The sequence below is a fragment of the Silene latifolia genome, chromosome 10, assembly GCF_048544455.1.
Source record: "Silene latifolia isolate original U9 population chromosome 10, ASM4854445v1, whole genome shotgun sequence".
NCBI classification, from domain to species: Eukaryota; Viridiplantae; Streptophyta; class Magnoliopsida; order Caryophyllales; family Caryophyllaceae; genus Silene; species Silene latifolia.
Genome location: NC_133535.1, coordinates 145,602,553 through 145,626,943, shown reverse-complemented (window position 1 = coordinate 145,626,943; position 24,391 = coordinate 145,602,553). Strand labels below are relative to the sequence as shown.

Sequence of the window (24,391 nt, the reverse complement as noted above, 5' to 3'; positions counted from 1 at the left end):
CTGGAAGTTGCTGATTTTTTAACATATTCTTTAACATATTTTCGGTATAATCTTATTAGGAGATATTTGTGCAATTTTTAAGAAGGTACATTCAGTAAAAGTTACCCAAAAGTATCAAAAAATATATTATATTATGATATAAAGATTATAGGAAAAAGATTATATTTGTTAGGAAGTACGAAGTATAAAACTGGTTGAAAGATAATATATGATATATGATTCCGTATAAGCACACAAAAAATGCCGAATTTAACTCCAAAAATCTCGCCCTACTCTAATACAATGGAAATCGTTTTTATAGAAAGATTTTAGGAAAATGATTTTATTTGTTACCGAATTTTTAATTACCGAATAAAAGGAAGTTTTAGGCAAGATTCTATATACATAACTACACAAGTCGTTCATATGTGGTGGAACAAGTTTTTACGAGGTTTGAATCGAAGTAAAAATGATGCAGTATTGTGTGTTTACAAGGTTTGATCCGCGTAAAAGTGATGCAATATGTGTGCCGAATGGCTCAATAACTATGTATCTTCGTCGAATCGTCGTGTAAGCAAATACTCCCGAGTATTCAATTAGTGGTGAATTTTTATTCTATATCTTAATTGTGAGCAAATACTTCGTTAGTTTTTGGCTCTAGGTTTTCATTATTATCCCTTCATTCTTCTCTTTGAGCTCTCAACTACTCCCTTCGTCAATCATTTCTTGATTAAATACTAAAATACCTAAAATTATTTGCCTAGCAAGTCATATGTTTATACGACCAACAAGTGGCAACTTAATGGCTTTATCCATTTTAGTGCACTATATGTTTGAAAGACAGTTACATAGAATCTTTAATTTAATTATGAGTATACGTAATACTTTGAGAAATAATGAAACTATACAAAAATAGTATTACCTTCAACTTTTTTGTTTTTTGAGCATACATGTATTTTTTTTTTGAGCTTATTTCCTCAAACTTTATTTTCTTTTGAGCATATGTGTATTTTTTTGAGCATATTAATGTTTATAAGTTAGATTTTAATTATTTTTTCTGTCAAAACTCAAATTTAACTAAACTTATGTGTAATGTTATTGAGTTTTACTAGTCTTAAACCCGTGCAAATTGCACGGGTTTCTATTTTAGATGTTGTTATTATCAAATAATGTATAAGAGAATGATTATTTTTTAAATTCATGTTTAAGATTTTTAAGTTGTATTATAATTTTAACTACAATTAGCAGGCTTTTATATTACGAACATTGTAATATTATGTAGCGTAAATGAGGCAGTAAGTTTAATTGCCAAGTATTCGTTGTAATATTATGTAGCGTAAACGATTTTTGCACTTGTGCAGTTGTGATATGGTATTAGGTACATGTAAATATTGGGTTATCATCTCCACAATTAAAGGCGAAAGGTTATTGATAAGAAAATTAAGGCACAACTCATACGTTTTATTCATATGGAAATCGTATTTATAGTACAACACATGCTTAGGGTTTAAAGCGAGAAACTTGGAAACAAAGTAAATGGGCCTCGGCCTTACAGACAAATACGTAGTCTATTACCCCCCCTCAAGTTGGAGCATACGGATTGAGAATGCCCAACTTGCTAACTAATGCCACAAACTGAGAAACAACAAGAGACTTGGTAAGGACGTCCGCGAGTTGCACAGTAGTAGGTACATAAGATGGGGCGAGAAGACCGTCTTGAATTGCATCGTGAACGAAATGACAGTCTATCTCAATATGCTTGGTACGCTCATGAAATACAGGGTTATTAGCAATGTGTAAGGCAGACTTACTATCACAAGAGAGTGAAACAGCGGAAGGATGAGGCACACCCAAACATTCCAATAAACCCTTAAGCCATTTGATCTCACATGTTATAGCAGCCATAGCACGATATTCAGCTTCAGCCGACGAGAGAGACACAGTGGCTTGCTTTTTAGACTTCCACGAAATGGGCGAGCCACCCAAATATACCAGCCAACCAGATAGAGAACGCCGTCGTTCAGGACACCCGGCCCAGTCAGAATCACACCAACCTGTGAGAGTCAAGTCGGAATTGGCACTCAACAATATACCTTGACCGGGTGTACCCTTCAAATAACGCACGGTGCGTAAAGCCGCATTCCAGTGGTCCTCACGAGGAGCACTCATAAATCGCGACAGAATATGCACAGCGTAGGAGAGGTCTGGGCGCGTCACAGCTAGATATATCAATCGCCCAACGAGCCTTCGATATGCCTCGGGATCATCAAGAAGCTTGCTGGTGGAATCCAACAATTTATGATGTTGCTCAATGGGTGTCGGAGATGGCTTGCACCCAAGGAGACCAATTTCAGAAATAATATCGAGTGCGTACTTACGTTGACACAAGAAAATGCCGTCTCTATTTCGAGCCACTTCAATACCCAGAAAGTACCGTAATTCGCCCAAGTCTTTCATGTGAAAGCATTTACTCAAATATTCTTTGAAAGCAGTAAGGGCCGGTAATTCATTTCCCGAGACAAGCAAATCATCGACGTATACTAAAACATTTAGACGTACCTGTTCTTTCACATATGTGAACAATGAGTAATCCGAATAACTTTGCACGAAACCATACCGCTTCAGTGCTTGGCCGAGTTTCGAAAACCAACAACGGGGGGCCTGTTTAAGACCGTACAATGATTTTTTCAGGCGACAAACCTGTCCCTGGACAGGTGATGTAAAACCAGGTGGCAGCCGCATATACACCTCCTCCTCCAAATCACCATGTAAAAATGCATTGTGCACATCCATCTGATGTAAGTACCATTTTTGTTTAGCTGCTACAGTGAGAAATGTTCGTACCGTAGTCATCTTTGCAACTGGCGCAAATGTCTCATCGTAATCCACCCCTTCCGTTTGATGATTCCCAAAAAAACCAAGCGAGCCTTAAACCGTTCGATGGAGGAGTCCGACTTGTATTTAATTTTATATAACCACTTGCTACCGAGAGCTTTCTTACCCGGAGGCAAGGATACCATAGTCCATGTGCCATTATCAACAAGGGCTCGCATCTCAGTCTCCATGGCAGCGCGCCATTCGGGGCTTTGAATTGCTTCTTTAAAACTGCGGGGCTCACGATGAGAAGTTAACGCTGCCAAGTATGTACGGTATGTGGACGAGAATTTAGAACAAGTCAGGTAATTTGCAAGAGGATATAACATACCTGAGGAAGACGACGGTGTACTGAGGTGTGACGCACTGGATGGACTACCTTCTTCATGGAGATTCACAATATAATCATTGAGGTTTTTATTCGGAATTTTAATCCGATGACCCCGACCCAATGCTTCAGGAGGTGCGGGTTCCTCACTATCCGAACCACTAGAGGAGGAGGATGGGCTGGCGGGGCTGGCGGGATTGGCGGGTGTGGAGGGTGTAGAAGGCGTGGCTGGAGTTTCGCCTTCAGTGATGATGACGGGTTCATCCCATTCAACCAAATAATCATCGTGGCTAGAGGGTTCCTCAGGCAACGTTGATGGTGTCTCGGGTTTATTTAGGAACGGGAAATGCTCTTCATAGAACTTCACATCCCGGGAAACAAAATATTCCTTGCGCTCAAGATCATACAAATACCAACCTTTTTTACCCGCTGGATAGCCGACAAACACACATTTTCTACTACGGCTAGCGAACTTATCACCTTTGGAGCGTTGATTGTGAGCAAAGCAAAGCGATCCAAAAACCCGCAAAGTTTGAAAATTCGGAGGTTTACTATAGATAATTTCATACGGTGTCTTGCCATGTAGAATTCGAGAAGGAGTTCGATTTAAAACATAAGCAGCAGCTAAGGCACATTCGCCCCAAAATTCTATGGGAAGGCCGGCTTGGAACCGTAATGCACGAGCCACATTCAGAATGTGCTGGTGTTTGCGCTCGACCCTTCCATTCTGTTGAGGCGTCCCAACACAAGATGACTGAAATAAGATACCTTGGCTGGCAAACTTAGGTTTTAATAAATTAAATTCCGTCCCATTATCACTCCGTACAATTTTTATCTCAGCAGCAAATTGTCTTTTAATCATAGCCATAAATAACATGAATTTGTCATACACCTCAGTTTTGGTTTTTAAAAGATAAATCCATACACCCCGCGAACAATCATCCACCAAAGTTAAAAAATAACGAGCTCCAGAAGATGACGGAATATCATAAGGTCCCCACAAATCACAGTGAATTAATTCAAAAGCATGCAAACTTGTATTATTGCTCAACGGAAAACTACTACGGATATGTTTAGCACGATGACAAACCTCACACGGTTTTGACAACGATTGTTTATTAGAAAGAAAGAAAGGAAGCATCTTAACAACTGGCTCAGACGGATGCCCCAATCTAGCATGCCATAAATCTAAATTTGACTCTACTGCAATATTCCTCAAAACGGTCTTCTCTTCTTCACGAAGGTAGTATAGTCCATCCAGTCGATCACCCGTACCAATCGTCTCCCTCGTATCCGGGTCCTGAATTATACATAATTTAGCATTAGTCACAAAGATACATTTCAATTCATCGCATAATTGAGAGGCAGAGATTAAATTGCAATGTAATTTGGGGACATAAAGAACCGATGAAAGGGATAGTGCAGGAGTTAAGTCCACTTTGCCTACTTGTGATGCGTGAATAAGAGAACCATCAGGCAACCCAACTACGCGACTCGGTATATTTCGAACGTCATATAACAATGCAAAATTTCCAGTGACATGGTGGGAACAGCCTGTGTCGATTAACCACTTACCGGAATGAGTATGAGTAGGAGTACCGTATACTGTTATCAAAGCTTTCGAGGAGTCAGACGCCGCGGTTGAAGAAGTATGGACAGCATTACTACTTTCGGTAGTTCGATTATGTTCTCCTCCGCGGTTGGTGTTGCTGCTATCATCACGGCCCCGAGAGACACCACGGTCACTGCCACGATCTCCACCCCGATCACCACGGCCACCTCCCTTGCCCGAGCCCCCACGTCCTCGGCCAGAATTGCTATTACGAGCAGGTGGCTTAATTCCTTTTAATTCGTACCACCAATCAGGAAGTTCGTCAAGAAGATCGAAACACATACTCCTGTCATGCCCTTTTCGATTACATTGGTTGCAATGGAGTTGCTGGCGCTCCGTACGAGACATTTGAGACGGCAATTTTGGTGGAGGTCGAGGAGAAGCATTAACAGCGAAACTCGCAACTTCAGTGACGGACTCGGAAGAATTAGCAAGACCGCGAACCCGTTCCTCTTGAGTTAACATGTGGAACACCCTGGCAACCGGAGGAAGCGGAGACTGAGACAAAATCACAGAACGGAGGGAAGCATACGGACCGGGTAACAATCCCATTAAAAACTGATGCAGACGATCGGATTCGCGACGGTCAGCGTGTTGCTTTCCACTAGTACAGGCAGAACAACATTTGCAATCAATTAAGGGTTCTTGCTTATCAAGAGCATCCCATAATTGACAGAGCTTGCCATAATAAACAGCGATCGACATAGTGTCGAGTTGGCGGCAGTCATGGAGTGCCGATTTAAGCTGCTGGATACGAGCACCGTCGACAACGCTAAAACGAGCATGGAGATCGTCCCACAAAGTTTTCGCGTTTTCATACTTAGGAAGGAGAGCTCGTACCTCGGTGGAAATCGTGTGGGTAATCCAAGAAACTAACATCGAATGGATAGTTTCCCAATCATCCTGAGTACAAGGGGCTTGAGGGGTGTTAATGGTACCATTAACAAATACATACTTACGACGAGATTTAAGAGCAACGCGAACATCGTGTGCCCATTCATCAAAATTTTCTAAGGTCAGACGAACGGGGGTGAGATTGTCACCGGGTTTGTCTTGAGGACCAAGATAGTAAGGAGACGTCGGCTCAATTTTGGAACCGGAGGAGTCGCCTACAGTCATGGCGGCTAGGGTTTTGGAATTTATGATCTTTATTTTGTGTTTTGGTTTACTGATACCATGATAAGAAAATTAAGGCACAACTCATACGTTTTATTCATATGGAAATCGTATTTATAGTACAACACATGCTTAGGGTTTAAAGCGAGAAACTTGGAAACAAAGTAAATGGGCCTCGGCCTTACAGACAAATACGTAGTCTATTAGTTATACTATATCATATACTCATATAATTTACTTATGATAAATAATTTTAAATATATATGTGAAATATGATACAAACGTTAAAATAATAATGACCCGCTTCTGTATATAAACATATGTACATTCATGTTCCAATTTATGAATGTATCACATCCTGTTTTTTTAGGGTTAAAGACCCGTTAATGTTGACTCGTGACCCCGTTGACCTGAACACGAAAGCTATTTTAGCGTCGAAACCCGTTCCGTTTGACCCGAACACGAAACTTATTTAAGGGTCGAAACTGAACCCGTTTGACGCGTTGGTCAAAGATAAATGAATAATATTATTAAAACAATAATATTTGAATATTATATTTTATAAAATAAATAGAATAATAGTATTTCAATATTTAAGTATAAAAAACAAATTAAATATAAATTTCATATATTTTTATATCATTAAATAAAAAAATATTAAAATAACTTTATTTTTATAAATGGTTTAAAATAAGTTTGATAAGTAATAGATTTAATTATAAATATTAAATAAGATTTAATTTTACGAAATATGTTTTTTTAGCTTAAAATATGATAAAATAAAGGACGACAAAAAAAGTATTTTGGCTTGAATTCTAACGTTGACTTGATCCGTATACAACCGACCTGTATTGTGTATTGTGAATTGTGATCCAACATGTATGGCCCATGCCTCCTAGAGTCCTCCTAGTCCGTTTAAAGTGACTTAAGAGATTCACACAATTATCCCTCCTTTATATTCTCAATTGGTCTAACTTAAAACGACTATATCCGTCTCAAAAATAAAACGGTTAAAAACTGCCTCACTTGGCTAAATAGAACAATTATTTTGCTACTACCTAGGAACTTTAATTTTGTTCTTACCCATTTTATACGTCAAAGGTTAAGATAAATATACCCGTTTTAAATTTTTATATGTCTTAAGGTTACGGCAAATATACCAGTTTTAAATGAGAATTGGTGTATCCAAAAAATCCAATTAAATTTGTCAAAATTTTTAAAAGCTTGAGAAAATTGCATATAAACTCAATTAAATTTGTCTTGAATGTACTATGCTCATATAATCATATACATCTGAATGTATAATTTTATTTGCACAAATTCTCATTATAGACGGACACTATCCGTCTATACGTATAGACGGATACCATTTTCCTCACAAAATACCCATTTGCCATAAAGTGGGAAGCACATGGGGATATCCCACCTTGTCCCCCCTATCCATTTTATTAGAGGTCTTTACCCGTCTGTTCGCCCCACCCGTCTATACCAAGACCTATTGTTTTATTTGTGCAAAAAGTCTAACAGGTAGTCTCACTTGTGACGGACACTATCCGTCACAAGTGAGTGACGGACTGACGGGTCACCTCCCTCTCACACAAATGCAAGTGGGAGGCAAGTGAGGCGCTCCATTTTCGGCCACTTGCCCTCCCACTTACATTTGTGTGAGAGGAAAGTGACCCGTCACTCACTTGTGATGGATAGTGTCCGTCACAAGTGAGAATTTGTGAAAGTCTAAAGGAGTAGAATGTACATGAGTCACGACCCTAACATTTACCATTTCCACCCACCCTCGTATATATAAATTCTCAATTAGTAATCCCTTAAACTGGCCCATAATTAACTTAACTTAACACATTAGAACCCTAACCTGTCAACTTAGAAGACCTTTCCTCTATTCTCAGTTCTCATCACTCTCCTCACAATTCACGCCGCATCCTCTTCCTCTCATCACTCATAATTATGAAATCATTATCTTCCTCCCTCATCACTTTCATAGTTTCATCCTCTCATAACCAGAAACTTTATTTATGAATTCCCTCGTTTTTTCCGAGTGAACCAAGACCAATTGATGGTGCGATTCTCTTTGTTTTTTTAAATGTTTTTCTTTGAGTTGATTGTATGATCACCCTATTAATCTTCAACTTTGTGCATTTTTATTTCAATTGAAAGAGTTCGACTTTGTTGATCAGTAATTTGTGGGCTGATTTTTGTCTGAAATTGATTACTTCTTTTATTGCACAAAAAAAAAGCACCAACTTTTGGATAATTTCGTTCGTTTTTCCAATTTACGGGTTGAATTCCTGTTCATAAACAGGAACTTTTCTTACTTTCAAAAATAAATATTACCCCAAATGCATTGTTTAGATTACGAAGTATTAATTAGTAACTAATTATTAATATTATTGGGATTTGTGGTTCTTGGATTTTATAAATTCATATTATTATACATATTTAGACGAATATGATATATATCATGTTAGGATTCTTCGTAATTAGTAGTATATTCTTCTAATTTGTTTGTTAAAAGTATGAATAGGTTGTTTTCATTGGCATAATGCATCCTTGATTCTAAATAACGTGTCCTATTAGCTTGGGATTTTATTAATTTTATATAATTATTACTTTATAGTATTATCTACAATGTATTCTGAAAACACTTTTTTTTGGGCAGATCAAGATCTAATTCTCTGTTTCAAGAGTTTAATAGTGATCAATTTAATTATTTTAAATAGTTGTTATTATAAATTTGTAAATTTGTATATTTAATATTTGTATATTTTCAATATTTATGTCATACTGTATTATTCAAGCTGTTGTACGTAATAATTTTGTAATTGAAAGATTGAACAATTAGAAGCATTAATTCAGAGAGTATCAAATCACATTGTGTTAGCCAAATATTAGGATTCTTTCCTAATATTGTGCATAATTAGCTGGCAGATATTTTGTTAACATATTTTCCCTTGATTTGATTAGCTTGTATATTCCGAGAATAGCGTTATTGTTATAGCTAATTCCTAGTTTATAGCATAGGAATATTGTATATATACAGACCCCTTGAAAGCTAATGAGACACACAAAAACTTCCACAAACTATTTCTTCCTATTCTACGTTTACTGTCATAGAAATATAACATGGTATCGTGAGCCAAGTTTATCTTGAGATATTACACGTTTAAATTTTATTTTCTTTCTTTCACAATGGTTGACGATAAGCTTGTCAATTCTGAAGGGAAGCATACTGTCAAACCAATCTATGCCCTTTCGAACCAGGATGGTACGGGGGCACGTATCACACATGTTGTCTTAACGGGATCCAAAAACTATGCCGAGTGGGCTAAGGGTTTTCGGGTTGCGTTGGGAGCCAAAAGGAAGCTCGGGTTCATTGATGGGACCCTCAAGAATAAGCCGTCTGATCCACAGGAGGTGGATGATTGGGCTGCTGTTAATTATACTATTATTGCGTGGATCTTCAACACCATCGGGGAAGGCCTACGTCCGTCCATTTCCTATCGAGAGATTGCTTTTGATCTCTGGGAGGATATCCGCCTGCGTTTCTCTGTTGGGAACGACATCAAAATATTTCAACTTCAGTCGGACATTGCCGAGTGTAAGCAAAAGCCCGGTGAGTCTTTAATGGATTATTTTGGTCGAATTAAATTGTTATGGGATGACATCAATGATTATGATGTTTTGCCCACATGTAACTGTTGTTCAAGATGCGATGTGCAAGGTATTATTCGTACGCGCAGAGCGACGGAACAGGTGCGTGGGTTTCTTATGGGACTCGATCCGGTGTATGCCACAGTTCGTTCAAGTATACTTGGTATCACTCCGTTACCCGATATACATGTGGTCTATTCACGCATCGCTCAAGAGGAGCAAGTTCGCTCTGTGGTTCAATCGCGTGAAGAATTTGTCAATCCAATGGCATGTGCGGTGACTGGCAAACATCAGAAATCAGAACGCCCTCGTTTTAAATGCACTCGTTGTAACAAAGACGGGCATTCTATAAGTCGTTGCTGGGAGATAATCGGGTTTCCGGTTGGCCATCCAAAACACGTGCCCAAAACAGGGGACGCGTCGTCTTCCGCTGCATCTTCTAATGTCAAGGCTAATGCGGTTCTCGGTGAGACTCCTGTTGTTGCTAATGTGGTTCGCTTGAGTGGTAAGTCTTCTCTAACATGGATAGTTGATACGGGTGCATCTACCCATGTTTGTTATAATGACGCTTTATTCGAAACTTGTGTTGATATCTCTCCTGTGCATATTGGTTTGCCTACGGGTGCTCGATTGACTGCGACGAAAGCAGGGACAATAAAGATTAATGACAATTTGTCTCTATTCAACGTGTTATTAATTCCTTCTTTCACTTGTAACTTGCTTTCGGTCTCACAATTATTGTCTACACAAGATTTATGCGTAAAATTCTCTAATGCACAGTGCTTGATACAGGACCGTGCCTTGACGACGATTGGAGTGGGTGAACTTGTGGACGGACTTTATTACTTGACGATGATGGAACCTAAGCGTGTTAATGCCGTGACGGGTAACAATGAAGCGGCACTGTGGCATCAAAGGATGGGTCACCCTTCATCTCGGGTTATGAAGCATTTTCCCTCTATTTCTAGTTTTTCGTGTGATTTTTCAAGTTGTGACATTTGTTTTCGTGCTAAACAAACACGTAATTCTTTTCCGTTGAGTGACAATAAAGCCGAATGCTTGTTTGAATTAATACATTGTGATGTTTGGGGCCCGTATCATCCCAATCGTGCTTGCAATTCTCGTTATTTCTTGTCAATTGTTGATGATTATTCAAGATGCGTTTGGGTTTATTTAATGAAAACAAAAGATGAGGTCCCAAAACTACTGATTGATTTCTTTGCTCTTGTCACTCGACAATTTAATAAATTTGTAAAAATTGTCCGGAGTGATAATGGAACGGAATTTCGGGGGCTTAATTCATATTTTCGAGAAAACGGAATTATTTTTCAGACTTCCATGGTTAAAACACCCCAGCAAAATGCTCGTGTTGAAAGAAAACATAGGCATATTTTGAATGTTGCTCGTGCCTTACGATTTCAGAGTTCCCTACCTATTGAATTTTGGGGGGAGTGTGTCTTGACAGCGGCACATTTAATAAATCGTACCCCTACACGAATTTTAAATAACAAAACCCCTTATGAATTGTTATTTAACAAACTTCCTAACATGAGTTTAATCCGGGTGTTTGGGTGTCTGTGTTATGCAAAAAATATGCATTCTCGTGACAAATTTGATTCTCGTAGTCGCCGTTGCGTTTTTATTGGCTATCCTTATGGAAAGAAAGGTTGGCATCTGTACGATCTTGAGACGGGTGATTACTTTCAGTCACGTGATGTTCATTTTCTTGAAGATAACTTTCCGTTTGCTACACTCGAAAATAATTTGGACAATTCTAGTTCAAATGAAGAAGTTGTTATATCAGATGATGATTTTCTTCCTTATACATCGTCACAAAATGTCGAACCCCGAAACATGGAATTTTCGTCCAGTGAGGGTAATAGTGAAGGGCGCACACTTCAGCCGAATACTGATGATAATATTCATGACATATCTGATGGTCCTGAACACTCTTCTACGGTCTCTGATGAGGGTGCACCCAGTACTAATGTGGACCACGAGTCTACTGGTTCGAATGAAATAGCTGATGCAGAAATGGGTAGAGGGAAACGACCCAAATTCGATAATACCCGTCATAAAGATTTTGTTCGTTGGGAGAAGGTCGATGAAAACATTAACGCTATGGTTCCGTCAAGTCCGTCACCCACACCAACGTCTGTCAAAGGTACTCCCTATCCTATTTCTCACTATGTTCATTATAAGAATTTTTCACTTGCCCATAAGCAGTTTCTTGCAGCTATTACTACTGATACGGAACCTACGTCTTTCAAAGAAGCTATACGTGATCCTAAGTGGAAGTGTGCAATGGAAGAAGAAATTGCTGCGCTAGAAGCCAATAACACATGGTCCGTTGTTGACCTACCTTCCAACAAGAATGCAATTGGTTGTATGTGGGTTTACAAAATTAAGCGCAAGTCCGATGGGTCAATTGAACGATACAAAGCACGGCTGGTCGTTTTTGGTAATCATCAACAAGAAGGGGTTGATTTTGCCGAGACATTTGCTCCTACAGTAAAAATGGTGACGGTTAGAACTTTTCTTACTGTCGCTGCAATTAATAATTGGGAATTGCACCAAATGGATGTGCAAAATGCTTTCCTTCATGGCGATTTGGATGAAGAAGTTTATATGAAACTCCCTCTCGGATTCAGTCATGGATTGCGAGGTAAGGTGTGCCGCCTTCATAAATCTTTATATGGTCTCCGTCAGTCTCCTCGTTGTTGGTATGCTAAATTAGCTACTGCTTTATGTGATTATGGATTTTCCCATAGTCCTTGCGATCATTCTTTATTTATTTACCGCAAAGCTGATGTGGTCATTAATATTTTGGTGTATGTTGACGATTTGGTGATAGCTGGTAATAATAGTGCGGCTATTCAAGCTTTTAAGAATTACTTGAGTCAATGTTTTCGTATGAAAGACTTAGGCCCATTAAAGTTTTTCTTGGGTCTTGAAGTAGCACGGAGTGCTAGTGGTATTTTTCTTTGTCAACGAAAATATACTCTTGATTTATTAGCGGAAACGGGGCTTCTTGGCTCTAAACCAGCCCTTGTTCCCATGGAAGAAAAGCACGAGTTGGCCCTGAAAACGGCGCCCTTGTTTTCCGAGCCCACCAAATATCGTCGTCTGGTCGGGAAGTTAATTTACCTTACTCTCACTCGTCCTGAAATATCTTATTCGGTTCATATCCTTTCTCAATTTATGCATGCTCCTTCTAATGCACACTGGGATGCTGTTGTCCGGGTTGTTCGGTATCTTAAAGGGAATCCCGGACAGGGGATTTTATTACGTGCCGACACACCAATGATTCTTGAGGCTTATTGTGATGCGGATTATGATAGTTGTCCTATCTCTCGCCGTTCTGTATCCGCCTATTTTGTGTTCCTTGGAGGTTCTCCTATTTCTTGGAAGACGAAGAAACAACCCACTGTTTCTCGTTCCTCAGCTGAGTCCGAATATCGTGCCATGGCTTGTGCAACTTGTGAGGTCCTTTGGCTGAAAGGATTACTTCGGAGTTTGGGGTTCGAACATCCGTCTGCTGTTGATCTTCATTGTGATAATACGGCCGCCATCCACATTTCTAACAATCCCGTTTTTCATGAGCGAACCAAACACATTGAGATTGACTGTCATTTCGTTCGCGATGAAATTTTACGCGGGACTATTAAACCATCTCATGTCTCAACTAATAATCAGCTTGCGGATATTCTCACAAAGGCTCTTGGTCGATCTACTTTTCATCGATTATTAGGCAAGTTGGGCATTGCTAATCCCCATGCTCCAACTTGAGGGGGGGTGTTAGCCAAATATTAGGATTCTTTCCTAATATTGTGCATAATTAGCTGGCAGATATTTTGTTAACATATTTTCCCTTGATTTGATTAGCTTGTATATTCCGAGAATAGCGTTATTGTTATAGCTAATTCCTAGTTTATAGCATAGGAATATTGTATATATACATACCCCTTGAAAGCTAATGAGACACACAAAAACTTCCACAAACTATTTCTTCCTATTCTACGTTTACTGTCATAGAAATATAACACATTGTTTGTAATACTCTGGAAGTTTTTGCGTTGTAATTAATTCCTTCAACAAACGTGTGCCTAAAATTCAACATTGGTTGTTGCTTTAATAGATAGGATTGTAATTTTGTAGAGCTTAATGTTTAAGTGGATAAACTCAGAAGCTTTATAGTAAAACTTATAATTTTTAATACAAAATTCAAAAACTTTATTAAAATACTCAGAAATTATAGAATTGGTGGTAGTACATAATCCACTTACTCACAAGTAGACCTGGCAAAACGGGTCACTCGGGTCGAGTACGGGTCGGGTCAGTTTGGGTCGGGTCATTTCGGGTCTGTCACATATTTCGGGTCGGGTTGGGTCGGGTTGGGTCGGGTCGGGTCACTTTCGGGTTTCGGGTCAATTTCGGGTGACCTGTTGTCGGGTCATTTCGGGTCGGGTCATTTTCGGGTATAGGTCATTTTGGGTCGGGTTGCTTTTGAGTTAATGGCTAAGCACTTAAGTTAATACTATTTTGCAAATTTAACTATTTATTAGGGATTATTGTAACCAATTAAACTTTATTTTGATATATATAGTATTAATATGAGTTAGTACTAGTCGTTGCGGGTCATTTTGGGTCACTTCAAGTCATTTGGGATCAGGTCAGTTATGCGCCGGGTCTTCTCGGGTCGGGTCAACATTGAGTCATACAATTTTCGGGTCGGGTCTGGGTCGGGTCGGTTAATTCGGGTCTCGGGTCAACCTTTTCGGGTCGGGTCTGACCCATTTTGTCCAGTTTGGAGACACTTAAATGAACAAAAAGAGTCATGAAATCATTGAGTACTCTTCTGTGTACAATCTTAAGGCCAGGTAAGATATCAAATGGTTAAACATTCAAGCAAATTTAGTGTTGCGTCACATCATCAATCAACATATTATGTGAATTAAGTACTTATAATTGCACATTTATTTATAGATTAATGATAATGTTGGTAAATCTTTACGATTGATAGCAAGCGGCATCGGTGAAATGCGATACCAACTTTATAGAGTGTCCATTCTCAAAAAATGTTACATATTTGCTCGAAGGTAGCCAATAAGGAAGGGTAGGTACACTATGTAAAAGCCTAATCAACTTAGCTCCCTCTCTAGAATTTTTAGTATATCTTTTCACAACTCATCCATCAAAAACTCAAAATAAAAAGAAATAATTAAAAAAAGGATTAAACCGTTAAATTGAAATAATAGAATAAAGCCAACTAAATTGAGTTAATTGGCATAAGTTAAGTCGAGCCCCTTCATTTACAGTTGTAATAGGATGAAATTATCTTAGAAGAATAAGTGAAGATGCAATGTATAACATCAACCAAAATGAAGTACCTGAAAGTAGCGGTGAATCAAATTAATGGTTACAAGATTGTGATTTTTAACACAAATTACAAAACAATGCCTTTTAAATAATCGACCAACATAGATTGATAAAATGGGAGTAGAAAAGATGGTAGTGGAAACTAACACCGGGGTTGAAAAATTTAGACAGTTGGTAAGAGCGAATCATAATTATTTACCTTTATGTACCCAAAAAAATTATTTACCTTTGATTTTAATACTCGTCACAAAATAATAAAAATGTAAAAATATTCTCTCAAATCAGAGAGAGTACTACGTATCATATATCATGTATTATATTAAAGCTGAAATCGGTAGTTCATACGAGTGTCAAGTGTCATAAGCATGAGATATTGACATGTTTAAAATATCATTTAGTACTAATCGTAATCATATTATTAATTGTATTATTAACATACTTAAGTTTTAAATCAAGATTCTTTTTTTTTTTTAAAACAACCAATCTTTCCTTACAAGTCAATGAGTCATTATTGTCAAAATCGCATCTCATAAACTAATATAACGAGCAAGTTTGCTACTAATAACAAATTTTGATTTTTTTTTTCTCTAAATTAAAGTGCGTCATTTAACGAAACAAGTGAAAGACAATATTTAATTACCTTGAAACAATCTTACTTTATTCTGATATTAACTTTTAGTAAAAAAAAACATAGAAATAAATATAACTTAGCTAAAATTTCTCAAGTAATTCCGTAATATTTATATATCAGATCATGAGTAATAGATAATATAGATGGGATGGGCACCAGAGGCGAATGAATGGGTGGTGTTGGTGGTGGAAGGTCGTGATGGGTAAGTAATGATGGGTGGGGAATCGTATAAGGTTACGAGAAAGGTTAGGGTCACACATGGGGTTGGGTAAGGATGATGGTTATGCTGGAGGTACGAGGAGGGGGCGTAAGAGATGGTGGAGGCAAGAAGAGGGAAGGGTTGTTGGAGTACGTAGGATGCGGATTGCTGGAAGGTGATTAATTGTGGAGGCTGCTGAGATTGGGGTTAAGGGGGACGTCGTAGTCCGAGGTGTGACCACTGCAATGGAGGGTCTGCATACTGGTGGATCTCGAGGTAGTCGGTCAGTGATGACGAACATTTTCTAAACTGAACCTGAGTAATTCGAATAAAATTAAGCAACATAAACTTATCAAAAGTGTATGTGCAGACCATTTACTAAAATTTAGTAATTTACTAAATCCAAATTAAAAATATGTAAGTTTTCACTTTTTAATAATATTTTTCGTGACCACCCGTGCAATGCAAGGGTTCCAAAACTAGTATTACTAACTAATAGTTAAACCATTAATAAATGCATTACATAAATAACGTCAATAAAATGCAATATAAATGGTAGGAGATATGTAGAATGAAACAAATTTGTAAATTTTTAAAAACTTACCATAATCTCACTAGAATCACGGCAAGATATCGCAATAGTAGTATCAATTATATATTTAATATTTGTAGCGATAATATTATGAAAGGAATGTGAAGATACGTGCTTTGATTTTTGATTTGGTTACACTACAAGAAAAACTAAAACAGGCGACCGATTTTTGGCGACTGATGTTGGTAGTCGCCAAATTGGCGACTGATTTCCAAATTAGCGACTGAAATCAGTTAAGAAGAAGACGAACTTTCATGGTAACCATACAAATTTTGGTAAATATATCAATTATATATTTAATATTTGTAGCGATAAAATTTGCGGTAATTACCGCAAATTTTGGTTCCTATATTACATGTGCTCATCCCAATTTACTACTCTGTATAAAACTGGTCATTTTTTAAGAAGAAGATGAACTTTCATGGTAACCATACAAATTCCATGACAAACGAGATTGTTCTTAACTTATATTTCGGTTTTAACCGTATTGCTTTAAGCAGTAAGTTAATAACTTTATTAATTTTAATTTACGTCAATATAATCTGTTCTAAAAATTTTCTTTTGTTATGTTAACTGTTAATTTTACATAATTATTTATATGCACATCTCATATCTTTTGTTGTTATTTTCCATTATTTTAGTAGATTTTTACATTTAAACATTTAGTAGATTGTATACGACTTTGTTATTTGTATAGAATTACGAAAATTTTCAAGTTTACTGCTTTTGAAGTATTGTATTATCGTCATCAAATTGTACAATGTGTGAGTTAATTCCTCTTATTATGAAGTTCTTATTTGAAGAGTTGGATGAAATTGAGCACTTTAATCCTTTTCAGATCATGATTATTGTTTTGGTACATTTAGATGATGATTATTAAAGTTGTTATTTCAATGATGTTTTTTTTTTCTATTTAATGCTATTATTTTTATTATGCATAATTTGTATTTATCTCTTAAATATAAGAAACATAAATTATTACAATCGCAACGAGTAGAATACACAAACCTCCTACTTGCTAATGTCTACTCTAGAGTTAGAGGCTAGGGATATCATTTCAAATATGGATAACCAAAGATTGTTATTTTAATTTTAATAATATATGGCTTAGAATTTACGACGGGTTACTTCGTAATAATTTCATGAAAAAATAGTGTATTGTAAAGTCACATTATCTATAGGAAAGTGTGTACTAATTTTCGTAAGAGTTACTTATTTTGATGTAGTCATAACTTAATATGCAATAGTGAGTTTGACTTAAATTATTGTTTTAAGATATTTGAGTTATTAAAGGTAATTTCCAATTGTATAAGAGCAATAGCAATGGAGAGTTTTTTTATTGAGTTTGTCAAAATCAAACTCTAAAACAAAGTTTGTTCCATTGCAAACAAAAATTTGTTCTTAAATTAACAAACTTGGTTTGAAAACAAAAACCAAGTTCTTTCAAAAAACAAGAACAAATTGTGAGTTCCAATGAAAAATTAACCAATTAATTACATTATCAATTAATTATGGATTAAAGAAAAACTTTATTTAATAAATGTTTTTCATTATGACAAAAAAATTGAGATTATTGAGATATTCAAAATATGATGTGGCAGAGGAAGAACTTTATATAAAGTTCTTTCATTGCACTTGCCCTAAAGTGCAAATCGATCGTATTGGGTTATTTTTTAAACAATTAAACAAATAAAGTTCATATTGGCCGGATCGAGGCCGAGTTGGGCCAACATGTCTTTTAGACCAATTTTTAGCATACACAAATTTTGTTTCTTTGTCCATCCTTATTGAATAGGGCCACTACTAACTTGATTATTACAGTAAAAAAGTGTAAATTCTCACTTAAAAAGAAGGTTATTTATTAACTTGGATATAGTATACTATTTCAACTTAACTACCAAATTGACGTAAAACCTGTTAATTTATATATTTTGCTATTGTATTCAAAGTAAATTGAAACACTAGCAGGTAAATGTGTAATGTTACAAACTATTGTCGTACTCCATGGTAAATTATAAAGAATATCAAGAAGAAGAGATGGTGGGGTGCCGTGTTTAGAAAATTTAGAGTGAAGTGGGTCGATTGGATGAAATGACATAACGGAACGTTTAGATCGAGTGCGTCATTGTCAAAATCGAATATTCGTATTTCATAAATTACTATAATGAATAAGTTTGCTACTAATCATAATTAGTATTTGGCGACTTGAAAGGCGAATGATTGAGCGGTGTTAGCGAGAGATCGTGATATGGGAGGGGTCGCAATGAGTGAGGAGTCTTATAAGATTATGCGAAGGGTTATGGGTCATGTATGGGGTGGGGTCGGGTTGATGGTGAGGCTGAGGGTACGAGAGGTAGAAGATGATGGAGGCAAGGTGAGGTAGGATAGTTGGAAGACGTAGGATATACATTCCTGGGGAGTTGTTAGTTGTGTAGGGGCTGTTGAGACAGGGGTTGGGATGAAAGCCAAGTCGTGGTCCAAGTTGCACGTTGGGTGCTGTAATACTCCGTATTTATATGTCTTGGGGTACTCTATCGAGTAGCCCTTACTCTGTCGAGTAAGGGCAAGTTGCGAAATAAAATAGTTTCTGACCTGTTGGGTACTCGATCGAGTAGCTGGGGCACTCGATCGAGTAAGGGGGTACTCGATCGAGTACCTTGGGTACTCGATCGAGTGTCCGGTTTTACGGGGGAGTTTTCTCGGGTTTTGTTAATTACGCGATTAAGGTATTTAAACATATTCGTAATTGTTTTAAATCACTTTTTACAAAACCTAAAACCTGTTTAAGAGAGAAAGCAACTAGTCTTCTTCCTAATCGCGTTCTTGACAATTCCGGAGTTCGACGGTCGGTTCGTATCGTAGTTCGCGTCGTTGGATTCCTTGCGTCGAGGGTAAGCTTTTAATATAATTTATATAATGTTTTGTTAAGATTGATGAAACCCTAATTTAGGAATTGGGGGTTTTTATGAGTAGTATTTGAATGGTAGCATCTATGTGTTGTATGGTAGGAGGAGAATTCGTAGAGGAGCCGTTTTGATACAAATTTGTAGATACCGTCTGCGTGTTGTGCTTTCCAGGTAGGATTTCCTACTCAGTATTAGTCCCATAATGGGATATTGGTGATGTGCTGTAGTTAGTTGTTTGATATGATGATTGTGATTATGATTGTGATTGTGATTGTGAATGGTTGTCTGTGGCTCTCGAGATGCGTTCTCGGCTGAGTGGGGTCACTTGCGGGAGTGACTTCACGCCCTAGTTTCGCCCTTCGTGGAACCCGCCATGGAAGGGGATGTGCACATTAATGGGGCAGGGTTATCGCTCGTATGATGAGCGGGGCTTAGGTGGGAACGGCTGCGGTCCCCCACTGGCAGGGCTGGTCCAGTGGACAGTCGGTGATTGAGATTGTTGGGATTGGTGTGGTTGTGTGTGCGTGTGTGTGACGGTTAAGCCGTCTGTTTGTTGGATTGTTGATATATATATGTAAATTGTGTGATTAGTCGACCCCGTTTAAATGTTTTAAAAGCGTGGTGATCCATTCGGGGGTGGTGAGCGTTGCTTAGCGGGTATATCTTGGATACGCGTGGGATCTAGTGGGGATGGAGTCATCACATATCAGAGTCTTTAGTCTTCCGCTGTTTTTATTAGAATAGTTCCTTTCAGTTGGTTTATAGTTTGAGAATAATTGTATTTTGCTTACAGTTGGTTTTGGTATGTAATCACGTAAGCTTATTTAATAAAGTATGTTTCTTCATTGTCTTATGATTATCAGGCCTCGGGTAACCGAGATGGTGACATCCTTATACCTGGGTGGTCCTGGTAAGGCACTTGGAGTATGGGGGTGTTACAAATGGTATCGAGCGACGATCCCGAAACACGTAACCAATGAATCCAATGAATATAGGGAGTCAATTAAAATGAATCCGGGGTAAAGGTTGTAGGAGCTAATGCAAAGACTTGGGAGACGTCCTAAAGTCGCGAACTCGCCCTATAATTTTGAACCGGTGACATGGGATATGAGTCGGGATCGCTATGTGTTTACCTTGTGCTTTGTGTACCTATGGAGTGATGTGTGGCATGAATCAGTGGATGTATGTATGTGGAGAATAGGGAATGTGTAGAAAAGATGGTGATAATGTGATTTCGTATGTTGTTGATTGAAAGCATGTTGCATGATAGTTGGTTTACAATGTTGGTTGGAATTGTTAGAAAAGTGTATGAGAATGATGAGTAATGTGTTGGCAATAGATGAATTGATTGGAAAAGATGGAGTAGCAATTGCATAAGAATATGAATTTTGTGATTATGAATATGTTTAGGCGGCGAAGTGTAATTGTAATGTTGTTGTATTAGTAACATGGGAATAGGATTTGTAATGTATGAGAATGTTTTGTGTTACGAAAAGTTATAAAATTTAAAGCATGAGGTTAGTACATGACTAATGAGTTAAATAATATATGTGCATGATGGATGTTGTTGCTTGATTTTTGAAGATGGTAACATGAGATTAGCAATACTGGTTTTATGAGCATAGAGTTGTTTTTGTTTACCATGTTGTCGTTTACGTTGTTGGGAAGTAAAATCAAGTAGTTGTGTTTTCGATTATAGGGAGGTTGCATTTAAACTGTTATAACTTTAGATGCATAAATGATTTTAATGTGATTCCAATTGGAGGTGATAGCTTGTTCTTTTACGATTCTAACGATAGGTCACACGCCCAAAATGACCAAGAAATGAGTGAGTTATGACTGTTTTACGAAAACTGGACAGTGCTGAGAATTGGGGTACTCGATCGAGTATCCTTGGTACTCGATCGAGTAAGGTGGCACTCGATCGAGTATGTTAGTTACTCGATCGAGTAGCCCTGGTGATTTGTTTTACGTGCTTCTGATCTTGACCTACTCGATCGAGTAAGTCCCTTACTCGATCGAGTGGCCTGTACTCGATCTAGTGACCCTGTTTTGGGTCATATGCTTATCTTTTGAATTCGTTGCATATTATGTTTAATTCAAAGTTATTATTTTGCTTCTTTATGCATTGTTTTACATGTATGTTGGTCTTGACGCGTAAGTTACCCAATCTTGTGGTGTAGTGAGTGGCACCTGTGGTGAGTATGAGTTCGGTGGGAGGACATGAGTTATACGTGGTTGTAATAGATAGTGGAAAAAGAAAAGGAAGATTGTTATGACTTAATTGAGACATAGAGCATGTTTTCTGAGATGAAATGGGATGAGTGATATGAGTGTGTGTTGAGTAATTTAAAAGTAAGTGAATGTGGGCAATGGATGATGTGAGTCTAAGGAACGTGAGAATGAAAGGATTGAGAGTAAGGATATGGATAGTGACAACCTGGGATGTGTAAAGAATTATGGAGGGAGGTAGTTAAGAGCCGTGTGGGTTAAGAATATACATAATGAAAGTTCGTTTTAAAGGGGTTGAGAAGAGTGGTATATAGTGAACTTTGTGGAGACATGTCGCGGGGTGGAGATTTGGCTTTTAAGAGATGAAACAATTGTGGGTTCTCCTTGGGCAATTAGCGGTATGAAAGGAATTTTGATTTCTAGAAATGTAAGAAGGGAGATGCAATTGTTGAACAGTAAACGTTGATTCTATGGATGGATTAGTGGCAAGGGTGATTGATGACATAATAAGAGAATATTTGTGGTAAGAAAGAGTGAGATGATATCGATATGAAATAATTAGATGTGAGTTTTGGAGCAGTGAGAACGTAACTGGATTTCTAAAGAGTTAGCTAGAAGGAATAAGGAGTTGAACTATTAATTGGTATTATTGAGTGTAAAGAGAAAAGAAGGATAAAAGTAAGCTGAGGAAAATATTCACCGGAGTTATGTGATATAAAGGTAAGGAATCATTGAAATGTGTGATAGCGTCACGAGGATGTTAGTTAATGGTTATAGAGGAGTTTTGGGACAACATGATTAGTAATGAGTTTCGAGGAATTAAGGAAAGTAAGAAGTTGGTAGAATATTTGCACGATACGAGATTTTTGGCGGAGAGTTAGATGATGATACAATTAAGGATAGTATTGGGAAGAATGTTGAGGTAATTTTGTTGATGGATTCGATGTTTGTTATTTGGGATGTCAACCAAAGATAGGAAAGAAATCGTGATGTTTAGAGATGAGTGTAAGAGGTTTGATGTTCGGACAGTGGTAGTGTTATCGTTTGTGGTGTTGTCACTAGTGGTTAAGAGTGATGGTATATTAGAAAGGTAGCAATTCTAAAGAGGTTGATTTGGTAGGGACCTGATTGTTGTGTATGATTGTAAGAGGGTATAAGATGTGGTTAGATGAGGCGGATGCTAATAGTTGAATAGTAAAGGTATGGTGATATTTGGCAGGAAGTGATGGTTGTGTGAATGGGGGAATATGTTATGAGGGGCATACGAGTTAAACTCGGGCGACAGGTAACCTTTATCGAGGGGTAACTTACGTAATCAGGATTGACTGGTTGGATGTGATTATGGGTCTATGTCATATATATAAAAGTTTGCGTGAGGTTGTGACCTCACAAGAAATGGTATGGTGTGATAATTATAAGTTGTTATCTGAATTTTCTGTAATACATGTTGGATACGAGAACATAATGGAATGATATCCAAAAAGGTAATAATTTGACTGATTCGGCATTACTAGTTATGCTTGTCTGTATTCATGATACATGTCAATATGTGATATGATAAGGGGATGATATTCACGAGGTTATTATCTGTTTAATTCATAAAATATGTTGTGTTATGATTTAGTAAAGTGGATTTGAATAAGTTTTTCTTGACTGAAAAGTTATCCTGAGTCAGTGTTTATGGGAGTTGTATGCAGTTGTGATGTCTATCGATGTGGTTGTGGTGCCTCGGGTGGTGATCCGGGCACGACATTTAGTGTTGTGATGCGGGTATTTTCGCACTACGGTGTGGCTGTTGGTGGCGGCGTTGTGATGCCGTCACCGGTTGTGGTGGATTAGGCGGGATGATTATGATTCGAGTTTCGAAAGTACATACCAGTTATACATAGTTTGTTGTTCTGTTTGATGTTGCTCCCTGCGAGTTTCAGTTTCTGCATGTAGACAGTTGTCTTGCTTATTGATGTTCTCTTTACCAGGTTAAGTTAAGAATGAGGTAGAGTATGATATGAAATAGAGTTGAATATGTTTTCGTTGTTGTCATGGTATAGTGATGTTCTATTGATGGGATACGGTTGTAAGAGGTTGTTACAGTAATTTTGATCTTCTTCTAGATAGGGCTTCAGTAGACATGGTAATGGAAAATGATCCGTGGAACATGTGTTGTAATGATCTGAAAGCGGCAGGTAGTTCATAATCTTTTGTTGGGACAGTGAGTGTAGGGTGTTGAATAATAAGTGTCGTGTTAAGTTATGTATGAATCTTGCGGTAATGAATGAAAGAACTTGAGGATCTAGTGTGAGTGTACGTAACAAGTGTAGATCGTGAGTTATGCTTTTGATGATGGGAGTTTCATATAGTTTATATAGAGAGGTATGTCATGTTGCGGTAATGTGGAGAGTTGAAGTTTTGGGTTAAGATAAAGATTTTGAGGTATAGGTTAGATGGTGTGACGAATGAGTTGAGGTATGAGGAATGTTTAAGTAAGGGAGCCTTGGATATATGCATGGCGAGTGTTTAGATTATAAGTGGTTATCTTTGACATATGATGATGATGAGAATAACGAGAAGATATAACTAAGGATTTAGTATTAGTGAGTTACGAGGAAGTAACATTTGTCTTAAGAGGAGTAGGATGCGATAAAAGAGAGTTTCATAGTGGTGCATGTTGTAATATAATTGGAAGTAGAGTGCTAGCGTAGCGTAAAGGAGGGATTTGTTTGTGGATGATAATTATAAAAGGCCACGGCCGTGCTTGTAGTAGTGTGATGCTTCAGAGTATGAGAATATTTTATATAATGTTGACAGTTGGAGGATGATGTTATGAGTCTGAGTAAACTTCGAGGACGAAGTTCCTTTTTAGGGTGGTAGAATGTAACA

General features: G+C 37.6%; 1 long non-coding RNA gene across 1 annotated transcript; it reads left to right on the top strand.

The window, feature by feature from the left end:
* The first annotated feature begins 7,698 nt into the window (after positions 1 to 7,698).
* LOC141609288 (uncharacterized) lies at positions 7,699 to 10,625 on the top strand. Its single transcript, XR_012527342.1, has 3 exons — positions 7,699 to 7,983; positions 9,145 to 10,080; positions 10,368 to 10,625. It is a non-coding gene; the product is annotated as an uncharacterized LOC141609288 (long non-coding RNA).
* The last annotated feature ends 13,766 nt before the right edge of the window (positions 10,626 to 24,391 follow it).